We start from the raw sequence: 15832 nt of genomic DNA on the forward strand, positions 1-15832 counted from the left end.
CCCAACATCCTTTGTTCTCTCCCAATCACTTCAATTAGTCTCTTTCAGGAGTCCATCTACTTTTTTTCTGTTCTGTGCTGTCTCAGCCCTGTGTAATCAGTTCAAACTAAAAAATGTACAGTTAAGGTTACATAGTAAATCAGCCTACGCATTCTCCTTCCTGTTCCACTGTGTATATAAAGGCTAAAACTAGGAAAAGTACAAGGTTTGGAAGAACAATAATTTTGTCAAGAAAGATGCTGAGTCTCACAAAACACTCAGCAAACTGAGCTACGTTCCCAGAATGCTGACCCAGCCTGCTATCTCAGCAAAAACCACTAGGCAGCTAGCTGACCTGGAGGTTCCCTCCATGGCTATCCCAAGAGGGTGAGGAAATACACACCTGGCCTTTAGTCAATTTGACAAAAGCTTATTTACCCTTTAAACTTTTTCAGTCCTGTTCCAAACCATTAGGGTTTTTCCTTCTTGAAAATGATGCTAAGTTTAGTAACAAGCCTTCCACCAACTTTTCAATCACTAGAATTGTCTGTCAGCATATGGTATCTGAAATATCCATTTATATAAACAGAACAGGCAGGAGATCATCCAGCCAAGCCTCCTTCCTTATTTCAGGTCTAACAATCTAGCCAGTAAATTCAGCACTCTTGACGTTTCACAACCTAAAATCTAACTTACACACATACACACACACACACACATAAATATGGCAATTTTACAACTGGCTAGCTATAGAAGAAAATCAGCCCCCGATGGAAATTTCAGCTTTTAAAGTTCAGATCAGGTCAGACCAGTGACCAGAAGAAGCAGTCAGTTCTTTGACCACAAAGCAGGATGATAAAATAGAAAATGGGCTTTGGAGCGAGACCTACATGGGCTTAAACCCTGGCCCTGCCAGAATTGATCTTAATCAAGTCATTTAATCTTTCTTACCATTGCTTTCCACATCTATAAAATGGAGACAGTAAGTCCCTAACAGATCACTGTGAAGATTAATGTAACATAACATTACATGTAATGTAACATGTAATTTGCTAAGATCAATGCCTGAACACTCACATTAGAAGGTGTATTAAGGAAAGAAGTACTATGTAGCTATGTGTTATGAACAGATTTTGGTTAAAGAAGAAATGGACAACTAAATTTGGGGACTGGTAAAGGATTTCATCTAAATCTTTGATCTAATTAGCAGTTCTGGGAAAATGTTTTGATGGTAGAAGAAATAAAATTGAAAAAGTAAAAGTTAAAAAATCAACATAGAAAATTTGATCTAGCCCTAGGAATCAGCTTAACTTACAAATATCCTTAAGTTTAAAAAAAAAAAAAAAGTGAAAAACTAACACTTCAGAGACTGAAGAAAACACCTTATATACTAAAAATGTGATTTTTATGTGAATACAATCAACTTTATGAGATGAGCGCTTGTGAAAAAAGTTAAGAAGCAATGCTCCACTCTTATTTTTCAGCTCCCTAATTCTTCCCCTTTAAAGGATTCCTAATCTGGGGAACTCTGTTGATAGGCTCGTGGTGGCGGCGGAGGAAAATCAGTGAACCCCTACAGAAATTGTATGCAAAATTGTATTTGGCTACATATATGCATTTTTTTTTTTTTTCAGGGAAGAGGGCTAACAGATTTCATCCACTTCAAAAAGGAGTATGTAATCTCAGAAAGGTTAAGAACTACTGCTTTCAATACACACCTCCACTCATTCAGTTTTCAAGTTAGAATACATTGCTCCTATGGGTCCCTCACAGAAATAAACCCTGAAAATCAGCAGAGAAACAGGTGAGGCTTACTCTTAAGAGCAGCCATCAAGCAAAGAAATTTGCTTGGGTTTCACTTCTTTAACAGAAAGACCACACTTCAAATTGGCTATCATCCCAAATCCCTCTTTAAAAAAAAAAAAAAACAGGAAAGAATTACCAGTGTCATATTCTAAACACACTTGGTAATACTTATCTGGTTCAATTACAGAAGGAATACTATACATTTGACAATTTAATACAAGCTGGAAACTTCTTCAGAGAATGAGTCAGTAAAAACCCCAGGATGTCAGATTTCAAAAAGAGTCCTCCATCCTCAAGAATTAAGAGGCCTTCATACTCATAAAAATATTTATGATACCCCCTTTCTACAGGAATGCTACTATATCAGGCTCATATTAGGTGTGGCCCAGTCTGATCAATTCTGAAGACATAAATGAATGTAAAATATAAATTCTGCAATAAAGGGAACTTGCAGCACTACAGACTTCTGGTTCAAAGTGTGGGTTTTGGAGTTAAGAGAGACTTCAGTTTAAATACCAATTGTTCCATTTAACAGATGAGACATTAGGTAAATAATTCAATCTCAATCTTATTTAACTTCAATTTCTTAACCCAAATGCGTCTAATAACACCCTCAGCTAACAGAGTTGCTTTAAGACCTCAAATGAGATAAAGCTCTAGAATATAGTAGTCACTCAACAAATGGTAGTTACTCATGTGGTATTAATTATATCAGCTGGACAAGCAGGTTGGTAGTATTTGGGGCTCCTGATGATGCAAACCTTTTCTACGAACAATTTCCCTTGCTTTTGTCTGTGTAACATAATCTAGTTGCCATTCATTTGAAAATAAATGACTGAACTCTCAGCCAGTGATAATAATAGGAATCACAAGATAATCAACTTCAAAAACGAACTACCACATCAGAGAACCATTAAATCCTACACCACACAAAAGCAACTAACCATCCAGTAGGTTCTACCCATCAATGCTTCTTCCACAAAGAAAGGCTTAAACACACCATCAAAATTTTTCAACAGATACATGATTAAACAAACACAGCGAAATGTTAATTACAGAATCCAGATGGTAGGTAAAACAGGTATTCGTGTGCAATTCTTCACGTTTTCTGTATTTTTGAAATTTTTCGTAATACATTGTGGAGGGGAAAAAAGGCTTCTTTCCAAGCCTCCAAAAAATCCACAACTAAGGCCAATTTTTTTTTCCTTTAGGCAATTAGATGATATCCAATTAATTTGTGCCTTCAACATTTTAAAGATACACTTTGATAATTTTAATAAAATGTCCCTCAATTTTTACATAAGACCAAAATTTGGCCCTATCAAGAGGCCTTTAACTAGCTAATAAGAGTGACTTCAAGCCTTCCCTGGTGGTTCAGATAGTAAAGAATCTGCCTGCAATGCAGGAGACCTGGGTTCAATCCCTGGGTCTGCAAGATCCACCAGAGAAGGGAATAGCAACCCACTGCAGTATTCTTGCCTACAGAATTCCATGGACAGAGGAGCCTGGTGGACTACAGTCCATGGGGTCACAAAGAGTCAGACATGAATGAGCAACTAATACTTTCACTTCTCAAAGTTAGCCAGCTGGGGAAACTGCAAAACTAATATAAATACTCCCAAAAAGCAAGAAAAAAAAATGCTCTAAATAGTCAGGATTTGTATACAGTTTATGAAGGAACCTATATATCATGAAAGTAGGTATGGATGGAGATATGACAAAGTCAATCACTACATGTGGCACAGGAAAGAGCCCTTCCGTGTGGCAAGCACAATATCACCTTGACCCCCTGTGACATGCAGGAAAGCAGTTACAGTGTAGTTAGTCTGAAGCCTGTAAAAAACAGACAATAAATTCCTATAACTGCAAGCAGTAGGACACACTCCAATTCTAGAGGTTAAAGCATAATGGCTACATGTTCACAGAACAGTTAAATTAAAAAAGAAGTTTTGCCAAGGATATGGAAGAATCAGAATTCTCCTACATTGCTGATGGGAGCATAAAACCAAAACAATCTGGCAGTTTCTTTAATACTTATTTGTATTTATTTTGCGGCTCCAGGTCTTAGGTGTAGTACCTGGGATCTTTATTTGCAGCATGCAAACTTAGTTGTGCCATGTGGAATCCGGTTCCCCCACCAGGGACTGAACCCAGGCCCCCAGCCCTGGGAGCTTGGAGTCTTAGCCACTGGACCACCAGGGGAGTCTCTGGCAGTTTCTCATCATGTTAAACATACATTTACTATATGACCTAGTATTTCCACTCATAGGTATCTACCCAAAAGAAATGAAAACATGTCCATACAGACAGTTAGAGTCAAATGTTCACTGAAGCTTTATTGATCATGGTCCAAAACTGAAAACAACCAAATGTCAAGAGGTAAACAGAAAATCTGTGGCATATTCATGAAATGGAGTATTATTCAGCAATGAAAAGGACCAAACTACTGATGTCCACAATATGGATGAAACCCAAAAACACAGTGAGCAAAGAAGACAGAAAAGAATCTTTTTGATTTGATTCCATTTATTTGAAGCTCCAAAACAGACAAAACTATCCTAAAGTGATAATAATCAGATGGTAGGGAACAACACACACAAGGAAGCTTTCTAAAGTAACAGATGTGTTCTGTATCTTGACTGGTGTGGTAAATCTATACTTTTCTCAAATCTAAAATTGTCAAAATGTGTGCATGTAAACTAAGTGTGTATATAAGTTAAACCTCAATAAAGCTGACTTTAAAATTATACAATATCCTCATTTATAAATGTGAAATAGTAGTCATCAGAGTGAAAGAGCCTCTATTCAACTTTTAGGTTACTTCAAATTTTTTTTTTTTTTTGCTGTTATTGAATAATGTTATGAAGATCCTAGTAGATGAATCCATACACATATCTGCAATACAAAATTGTTTAATGGATAAAACACATACTTTTTCCTTCACCTCCCATATCTTTGTGGAAAATAAACTAAGCCTTCAATACTTTCATGTCTTACAAGCTTAGTCCACAGAAATAATAAAGACAAAATTACACCAGAACTAGTTTTATCCCTACTACTGATCTGGCATTGTCTTAACCTCCTATAAACAACAGAACACGCATGTTATTTTGAGCGCAGTGTAGCTAAGAACCTCAGCAATGGATGATTATAAAGTTAAGCCAGAGAGCAACAGCATCTCTCTCAAGTTTATTAAAACCATAATGTGAGAAACAAACTTCAAACTCACTCAACACTTGATTAATACTATTACATTCTAAATATAATCGATCTTTTTAGGAGTCCTAGAATCCCCTTGTTAAATTTTTAAGCATTCAAAACTATAAAGCATTTTCTTCCCATAGAGTATCTGAAAAAGAATTTGTTTAACCAAATAGCTAACATTAGAAAAACTTTTAATGACACTGAAGTACATCAAGCAAATGGGACTTACAACTTTTGAAAAATATTCAGGAAGACTATATGCAAACTGGGAAAAGTCTGTACAGTATGCAATATGCAAAAACAAAAGACTTTATTTTGGAGGTTTTTCCATTTAAAATATAAAAATATCCATTGTGATTATGAGCACATAAGATATTTTTGTGCCAAAAATAGGCACGATATGTAAAATATGAAAATAACTGAGTTAGGGTAATTATGGAACTACAGGTAATTTTTTAAACTTAACAAAGTTTTTCCATCTTCTCAATTATACAAAGCTTTTTAAACAAACTATCTTCTCTGTAATATATCTTCTTGGAAACTGGGTGAACACCTTACAAGTTGGAGAAAAACAGTCGCCTGACACTTTAAAAGAAAGACCTTTCCTTTGACTTTTCACTGGTTGTGACTGCCCAGTTGGGTAGTTATCCTAGACACTAGACTATAAAAAGAAACCACTCTACTGAAATGTAAAGACATGTCCTTTTAAATTCTGCAGTTAAATTGGCTGGTTTAGGTTGACTTCTTTTCATCCAACTGTGCCTCTTTGCTACCTTACTTAGGCAAACAATCAAGTCAGAGAATATTTTTATTGACTAATTGTCTCAGGAATGATACTGTACTCTGCCCTTACACTCTGGAGATAAGGGACTCAGGCATGCACAAGCAATGAAAATAGCCAAAGGAACTCAAGCTTGAACATGTCCACACCACTGTATAATTCCAGATTACTAAATATCAAGAACTTTTTGGAATTCTGTTGCAGAAATAACATTTTAGAACACCTAATCTACTGATAGGAAAAGAGAAATACAACTAGAGAAAGTAAATGATCAAAGGTTTCTAAAATGTTTGCACTTTTTTTTAAAAAACAGTAAATCTGGTTAACAATTTTAAAGGTGCAAAACTATTATCTCAATTACGATTAATGTTAACACACGGAAAATGAGACGATGACTATATAAATAAGTAAAATCCTCTTGGAAAGCAATTTCACTGGTAATACGCATCTAAAGTCATAAAAATGTTCATGTTCTTTCAACCCCAAGTGGCCTGAGGATTTATCCTAAGGAAATTGCCAAAATATGAGTTCCATGAAGACAAGAACTTTATAGTAACATGTAGACCATTCTCAACTATTTGTGGGAAGAAACGGAACAATTCTGAACACGGAAAAAGCAAAGTGCAAGTATGCTCATCATTATTTAGGTTGTTTCCAATTTCTGTTCTTATAAAAAGTCAACAATAGGGGAAAATGAATGGTCAAGACAATTATGGTAAAACAATTTGACTATAAAGCAATCATTTAAAATTTTAAATATGAACAAGATAATCTAGACATATGTTTGAGTCAATGCTAAGAAATGGATAACAAAAATGCAACTTCTAAAAGACAACATGGGAGAAAATCTAAGTGATGGGTATGACAATGACATTTTAAACAACAAAAACGTGATCCATGAAAAAAAACTAAGATGAATTTTATTAAAATTAAAAATGTCTACTCTGCAAGATACTATTAAGAGAATGAAAAACAAGCCACAGACTAGGAGAAAATATTTGGAAAACTTATCTGATAAAAGACTTGTATTCAAAATATAAAAGAACCTTAAAACTTAAAACTCAACAGTAAAAAAACAAGCTAAAAACAGACAAAATGTCTGAACAGACACCTCTGAAAAAACATATACAGATGGCAAATAAGCATATAACAGTTACTCAACATCATTCATCATGAGAGAACTGCAAATAACATTAAACACCTATTTGAATGGGTTTTTTAAAAATGATAATATCAAATAATGGTTAAAATGTGAAGCAACAGCAACTCATTCAATGGTATAGCCACTTTGGAAGACAGTTTGACAGTTTCTTTAAAAGCTAAACATAGTCTCACCAATAATAACCAACAATCACACTCTTAGGTATTAACTCTAATAGAGTTTACAACTTATAGTCACACAAAAACCAGCACATAAATGTTTACGGCAGTTTTATTCATAATTGCCAAAACCTGAAAGCAATCAAGATGTCTTTTATAAGTGAATGGATAGACAAAAATGGTACATCTAGACAATGGAATATTATTCAGCTATAAAAAGAAATAAGCTCTCAAGCCACGAAAAGACATGAGGGAATTTTAAATGCACATTGCCAAGGAAAAGAAGCCAATCTGAAACAGCATTGTATGATTCCAATTAATTACATGACATTCCAGAAAAGGCAAATATCAGTAGGCTGCCAGGGCTTTGGATGGAGTGGAGGGATGAATAAGTGAAGCAGGGGGGATTCTTAGTGCAGTGAAACTGCTCTGTATGAGACTGTAACACTGCATACATGACAGGATGCACTTGTCAAAACCTACAGAACTTTAAGACACAAAGTGTAAACCTTAAACCTTCAACAGAAAATCGGATTAAAGATTTACTGACCATGGCCCCGCCCATCAGAACAAGACCCAGTTTCCCCCTCAGTCTCTCCATCAGGAAGCTTCCATAAGCCTCTTATCCTTCTCCATCAGAGGGCAGACAGACTGATAGCCACAGTCACAGAAAACTAACCAATCTGATCACATGGACCACAGCCTTGTCTAACTCAATAAACTATGAGCCGTGCCATGTAAGGCCACCCAAGACAGACAGGTCATGGTGAAGAGTTCTGACAAAACGTGGCCCGCTGGAGAAGGGAATGGCAAACCACTTCAGTATTCTTGCCTTGTGAACCCCATGAAGAGTATGAAAAGGCAAAAAGATAGGACATTGAAAGATGAACTCCCCAGGTCGGTAGGTGCCCAACATGCTACTGGAGATCAGTGGAGAAATAACTCCAGAAAGAATGAAGAGACAGAGCCAAAGCAAAAACAACACCCAGTTGTGGATGTGACTGGTGATGGAAGTAGTCTAATGCTGTAAAGAACAATACTGCATAGGAACCTGGAATGTTAGGTCCATGAATCAAGGTAAATTAGTAGTAGTCAAACAGGAGACGGCAAGAGTGAACATCAACATTTTAGGAATCAGCGAACTAAAATGGACTGGAATGGGTGAATTTAACTCAGATGACCATTGTATCTACTACTACTACTACCATATCTACTACTAGGCAAGAATCCTTAGAAGAAACGGAGTAGCCATCATGGTCAACAAGAGTCCAAAATGCAGTACTTGGATGCAATCTCAAAAACGACTGAATAATCTCTGTTCGTTTCCAAGGCAAACCATTCAACATCACAGTAATCCAAGTCTGTGCCCCAACCAGTAATGCTGAAGAAGCTGAAGCTGAACAGTTCTATGAACTAACACCCAAAAAAGATGTCCTTTTCATTATAGGGGACTGGAATGCAAAAGTAGGAAGTCAAGAAATACCTGGAGTAACAGGCAAATCTGGCCTTGGAGTACAGAATGAAACAGGGCAAAAGCTAATAGAGTTTTGCCAGGAGAACACACTGGTCATAGCAAACACCTTCTTCCAACAACACAACAGAAGACTCTACACATAGACATCACCAAATGGTCAACACAGAAATCAGACCGATTATATTCTTTGCAGCCAAAGATGGAGAAACTCTATACAGTCAGCAAAAACAAGACCAGGAGCTGACTGTGGCTCAGTTCATGAACTGCTTATTGCCAAATTCAGATTTAAATTGAAGGAAGTGGGGAAAACCACCAGACTAATCAGGTATGATCTAAATCAAATCCCTTACGATTATACAGTGGAAGTGACAAAAAGATTCAAGGGATTAGATCTGACAGACAAAGTGCCTGAAGAACTATGAATGGAGGTTCGTGACACTTTACAGGAGACAGGGATCAAGACCATCCCCAAGAAAATGAAATGCAAAAAGGCAAAATGGTTGTCTGAAGAGGCCTTACAAATAGCTGTAAAAAGAAGAGAAGCAAAAGCCAAAGGAGAAAAGGAAAGATACACCCATTTGAATGCAGAGTTCCAAACAATACCAGGCAGAGACAAGAAAGCCTTCCTCAGTGATCAGTGCAAAGAAATAGAGGAAAACAATAGAATGGGAAAGACTAGAGATCTCTTCAAGAAAATCAGAGGTACCAAGGGAACTTTTCATGCAAAGATGGGCACAATAAAGGACAGAAATGGTATGGACCTAACAGAAGCAGAAGATACCAAGAAGAGGTGGCAAGAATACACAGAAGAACTATACAAAAAAGATCTTCATGATGCAGATAACCACGATGGTGTGATCACTCACCTAGAGCCAGACATCCTGGAATGTGAAGTCAAATGGTCTTAGGAAACATCACTACGAACAAAGCTAGTGGAGGTGATGGAATTCCAGTTGAGCTATTTCAAATCCTAAAAGATGATCCTGTGAAAGTGCTGCACTGAATATGTCAGCAAATTGGGAAAACTCAGCAGTGGCCACAGGACTGGAAAAGGTCAGTTTTTATTCCAATCCCAAAGAAAGGCAATGCCAAAGAATGCTCAAACTACCACACAATTGCACTCATCTCACATGCTAGCAAAGTAATGCTCAAAATTCTCCAAGCCAGGCTTCAACAGTACGTGAACCGTGAACTTCCAGATGTTCAAGCTGGATTTAGAAGAGGCAAAGGAACCAGAGAATAAATTGCCAACACCCACTGGATCGTTGAAAAACCAGAGAGTTCCAGAAAAACAGATATATATTTCTGCTTTATTGACTATGCCAAAGCCTTTGACTGTGTGGATCACAACAAACTGTGGAAAATTCTTCAAGAGATGAGAATTCCAGGCCATATGACCTGCCTCTTGAGAAATATGTATGCGTGTCAAGAAGCAACAGTTAGAACTGGAACAACAGACTAGTTCCAAATTGCAAAAGGAGTACATCAAGGCTGTGTATTGTCACCCTGCTTATTTAACTTATATGCAAAATACATCATGAGATGAAGCATAAGCTGAAATCAAGATTGCCGGGAGAAATATCAATAACTCAGATATGCAGATGACACCACCCTTATGGCAGAAAGCAAAGAAGAACTAAAGAGCCTCTTGATGAAAGTGAAAGAGGAGAGTGAAAAGTTGGCTTAAAACTCAACATTCAGAAAACTAAGATCATGGCATCCAGTCACATCACTTCATGGCAAATAGATGGGGAAACTGTGGAAACAGTGACAGACTATTTTGTCAGGCTCCAAAATCACTACAGATGGTGACTGCAGCCATGAAATTAAAAGACACTTGCTCCTTGGAGGAAAAACTATGACCAACCTAGATACTATATTAAAAAGTAGAGACATTACTTTGCCAACAAAGGTCCATCTAGTCAAAGCTATGGTTTTTCCAATAGTCATGTATGGATGTGAGAGTTGGACTATAAAGAAAGCTGAGCGCTGAAGGATTGATGCTTTTCAACTGTGGTGTTGGAGAAGAGTCTTGAGAGTCCCTTGGGAGCAAGGAGATTCAACCAGTCCATCCTAAAGGAAATCAGTTCTGAATATTCATTGGTAGGACTGATGCTGAAGCTGAAACTCCAATCCTTTGGCCACCGAAGCAAAGAACTGACTCATTGGAAAAGACCCTGATGCTGGCAAAGACTGAAGGCAAGAGGAGATGAGAATGACAGAGGATGAGATGGTTGGATGGCATCACCAATTCAATGGACATGAGTTTGAGTAAACTCCAGGAATTGGAGATGGACAGGGAGGCCTGGCACACTGCAGTCCATGGGGTCGCAAAGAGTCGGACACGACTGAGCGACTGAACTGAAACCTTAAGATTTGCAACTTTTTCTTAAGTCAGTAAGTCCAGAGAATTCCAGTTGTGACAAAAGAGTCTAACTGTATTTCAAATCTATTTCAAAAAGTCTCACTGAACAGGGTTGGGGCAAGGAGAAGGAGTGGGCAGGGAGATACAGATCTAAGTATCTGGAAATGAATTCAAGGCCAAAGGGATTGCACGAAAGTACTGTATTCTAGTCAATAAAGTTGTTTCTTACAGGGTACTGGTTAACAATTCTGGTACTGCTACATATGTATACTGGAACTGAACAATTAAGTAAATAAAGGGTGGATGCAGGGAGTCAAGTTCCTCAATGTCAGAGTGAAAATGAACAGATCAGCAAGGGGAAGGGGACAAAACATCCATATAGTAATGAAGAAAAGCCAGAGACATCAGAAAGAACTCATGTTTAAGTTTCTACAGATACAGATGGTTACATATAGAAATATTTATAGATATGTAGACATAAAAGTGAAATTGCTCAGTCGTGTCCGACTCTTTGCGACCCTGTGGACTGTATGTAAGCCTACCAGGCTTCTCCATCCATAGGATTTTCTGGGCAAAGGTACTGGAGTGGGTTGCCATGTCCTTCTCCAGAAGGTCTTCCTGACCCAGGGATCAAACCCAGGTCTACCTGCACTGCAGGCAGACGCTTTACCCTCTGAGCCACTAGAGAAGCTCATAGATAGATATGTAGGGGTGAGTGAAAAAGTTGGCTTAAAACTCAACATTCAAAAAACTAAGATCATGGCATCCAGTCACATCACTTCATGGCAAATAGATGGAGAAACCACAGAAACAGTGACACACTATTTTGGGGGCTCCAATATCACTGCAGATGGTGACTGCAGCCATGAAATTCAAAGATGCTTTGTTCCTTGGAACAAACTACAAACAAACAAACAAAACTACAACAAACCTAGATAGCATATTAAAAAGAGACATTACTTTGCTGACAAAGGTCCATTTAGTCAAAGCTATGGTTTTTCCAATAGTCATGTATGGATGTGAGAACTGGACTACAAAGAAAGCTGAGCACCAAAGAATTGATGTTTTTCAACTGTGGTGTTGGAGAAGACTCTTGAGATTCCCTTGGACTGCAAGGAGATCAAATCAGTCAATCCTAAAGGAAATCAGTCCTGAATCCTCATTGCAAGGACTGATGCTAAAGCTGAAACTCCAATACTCTGGCCACCTGATGCGAAGAACTGACTCATTGGCAAAGACCCTGATGCTGAGAAAGACTGAAGGCAAGAGGAGAAGGGGGCGACAGAGGATGAGATGGTTGGATGGCATCATTGACTTGATGGACATGAGTTTGAGCAAGCTCTGGGAGTTGGTAATGGACAGGGAAGCCTGGCATGCTGCAGTCCATGGGGTTGCAAAGAGTTGGACATGACTTAGTAACTGAACTCAACTCATGAATATACACAGGGGTTTATAAACACATATATTTCTTTGCTCTGTCAGCTGAGAGGGTCTAAAAGAAGGTACACCGTTGTACCAAGAACCATACCTAATGCCCAGACCTTGGTTTCTAGTCATATGCTTCAATAAAAAGAACCAGTGCCTCTTGGAGAAATGACTGATTCTAGGACTGGAGCAGGAAATACCCAAGATGAGCCTAGAGCATTCTGTAGTACTGGAAAGGAAGAAAGTGCTCAAAAACAAAACAAAAAAACACACACTGATGAGAGGGTGGCAGAAGAGCACACAAGCCAAATGAAAAAGCTAGCAGTGGCCAATTCTGGAGCAACAAAATACAGTGGCGGTATCGGATTTTATAACCTAAGCAAAAAGCCAAAACGTTAGTCACTCAGTGGTGTCCAACTCTTTGCAACTGCATGGCCTTGTTTAGGCAAGAATACTGAAGCAGGTAGTCATTCCCTACCCAACCCAGGAATCAAACCCAGGTCTCCAGGACTGCAGGTAGATTCTTACTGTCTGAGCCACCAGGGAAGCCCCTTACATAACAAGAAGTATAAAATAAATAATTCATTATCCCATACTGATACAAATAAATGATAGAATAAATACACAAAGAAGAGACATTCTACTTCTGTGTAGAATTCCAAATACATTATATAGTTATTACATACTAAAGGGGAAGAGCCCAAGTATGGGCTGCATATATAGTGACTCCTATCCAAAGTCTACAGTATGAAAAGGGGGGAGAGGAGGATATAGTAGGGAAACCTGGCAAATACTATTTTAGCCAGATGATCAAGGTCAATATAAACAGTCACAAAGCATGATGATAAAATACACCCTTGATATGAACTGATGAAAACGGCACTTTACTTCTGTGACTGTCTTCCCAAAATTCCAATCTAATCATGAAAAAAACTCAGATAAATTCTAATAGTCAGGTGTACTATACTTGACCAGTACTCCTCAAAAATGTCAAGGTCATCAAAATCAAGGAAAAACTAAGAAACCGTCACAGCTAAGATGAGCCTAAGGAGACATGACAACTAAATGCAATGTGGTGTCCTGGATGGGATTCGGAAACAGAAAGACAACAGGTAAAAACTAAGGAAATCAGAATAAACTATGAGCTTCAGTTAGTAATAATGTATCAACATTGACTTATTTTAATAAATGTTAAAACAATTAACAAATAATCATACTAACATAAGATGTTCATAAGGAGAAACTGTTTGGGAGGAGTGGGGATATATATATGGAAACTATACTATCTCGGAAGCCCAAACTGTGGTAGAACGAGACAAAGGAATATTATTCAGCACTAGAAAGAAATGAGTTATCAAGCCATGAAAAGACATGAAGGACACTTAAATGTATATTACTGAGTAAAAGACAGTCTGAAAAGGATACATAGTATATGATTCCATCTATATGATAACCTGGGAAAGGCAAAATTATGGAGACAGTAAAAAATTAGTTGCCAGTACTTAGGGGGAGAAAGGAATGAATAAGCAGAGCACAGGGGATTTTTAGGGTAGTAAAAGTACTCTGTATGCAATAATGGCAGACACGTCCTTACAAATTTGTCCAAACCCATAGAATACGCAACACCAAGAGTGAACCCTAAAATAAATCATGGACTCTGAGTGACAATGATGTATCAATGTAGGCTCATCAATTCTAACTATCTCTGGTGGGGGATGTTTACAATGGTGGAGGTTATGCATTCTATGGAGACCCCTAATTCACAAACTCTTGGTGCCTTTTTTAAGTATCAAAAGCAAAATGCAATATTTACACCAATATTTTAAAGTGCATCCAAAATTTTAGTGCTGGGCAAAAGAGTACCGCATTACTGTTAATAATAACAATAGAGTATTCCCTGTCGTGCATCTGGTCTTCCCAAAGAGGGAAAAAAGAATAAATAACTTGTCAAATAAGCTGCTCATCATCACTGGGACTTTTTAACCTTGGCTGGGTGTTCTATTCACAAAGAATGCTGTCTGAAGCAGTAAAAGCACAAATAAACCTCATATGACTTTCAACCATAATACCTCCAGCCACAGTTAACAAGGGTTGATTACTTGGGAAGGAGTAATAGTCCTCAAACTTTCTAGTTCCAAGGCAATCAGGATACAAACATAATCAACACAGACAGACTTATTTCTAAATAAATAAATCTTATTTGTCATTCAATAAAAAAAGGTATAATAAGGCTTAAGGTTTTCAGACATTTTAAAAATCAATATAAAATTATAATCAAGCTATTTAGAAGAGAAGTTCATTTGTTATCTGATAATTACCTACAAGGCCAATGGAACAACTTGACACCAAGAATAAAAATAAACTTGTTCATTTCCCTCCTAACAGAACACAAAACTCTAGTCTTAGAATTTTTAAACAGCCTCCTATATTTAAAATTACCAAGGCTATAGATTTGTGTTCCAGGTGGCCAGGACACAACTAGTTTACATGTTCCTTCCTAGCATAATTAATGGGTCCCTTTCATTCTCAAATGTCTTGGTTTGTACCATCCACTACATAGTCTTCCCAGTTTTAGTATATTTTGTGCCTGGAAGGCTCCTGTTAATAGGCATATGGTCTCTGGGCACCTGCATTACTAGTTTAGATAACTAAGGGTAGAAAAGTACTTACCGGGACTTGGAGGAATTGCTCTAAACTTGTTCATTCCATTGTGGGGAGGCAGGATGGGAGAGGTTAGCAAGGAGGAATGAGACTTGAGGTCAACTGGGCTTAAGAATTGACCTGAGGCTGCCAGATTCCCCATCAGACCTAAAATTCCTTAGGGCAAAGACTACTTGTCATTCAGCTTCCTATCCCCAGTGTCCAATATTGTATATGTCATGTAGTAAGTACTCATTAAAATTTTTCCCTGGAGGTCTTCCCTGGTGGCTCTGTGGCAAAAAATCTGCTTGTCAATGGAGGTGACAAAGGTACAATCCCTAGTCCAGGAAGATCCACATGTCGCAGAGCAACTAAGCCCAAGTGCCACAACTACTGACCCTCTGTGCTCTGGAGTCAGGGAACCGCAACTACTGAGAGCACGCGCTGCGGCTACTGAAGCCCACACACTCTAGAGCCCATGCTCCGCAGCAGAGGAGCCACCACAGTGAGAAGCCTGTGCCCCGAAACAAGACTCAGCACAGCCAAAATAAGTAAGCAAATAAAAATTTAAAAAAATTTCCCCTGAATGAATGAAAGGTGATTATCAAGGCTAGCATATAAACTCATACTAGTTTTCCTTCAGGCACTTTCATAATTTCATTCCTTATTTTTAATTTTTATACTGGTTTCACTGTTTAGTAAAAGTGTGAAAGTGTTAGTCACTCGGTTGTGTCCAACCCTTTGTGACCCCGTGGACTGTTGCCTACCAGGCTTCTCTGTCCATCGAATTCTCCAGGCAAGGAAACTGGAGTGGGTTGCCATGCCCTTCTCCAGGAGA

General features: G+C 38.0%; 1 protein-coding gene across 2 annotated transcripts in view; it reads right to left on the bottom strand.

The window, feature by feature from the left end:
- Positions 1-15832, bottom strand: part of SNX27 (sorting nexin family member 27) — an 80405-nt gene that overhangs the window by 54654 nt on the left and 9919 nt on the right. The window lies entirely within an intron of this gene.

Source organism: Bos indicus x Bos taurus, chromosome 3 (assembly GCF_003369695.1).
Source record: "Bos indicus x Bos taurus breed Angus x Brahman F1 hybrid chromosome 3, Bos_hybrid_MaternalHap_v2.0, whole genome shotgun sequence".
NCBI classification, from domain to species: Eukaryota; Metazoa; Chordata; class Mammalia; order Artiodactyla; family Bovidae; genus Bos; species Bos indicus x Bos taurus.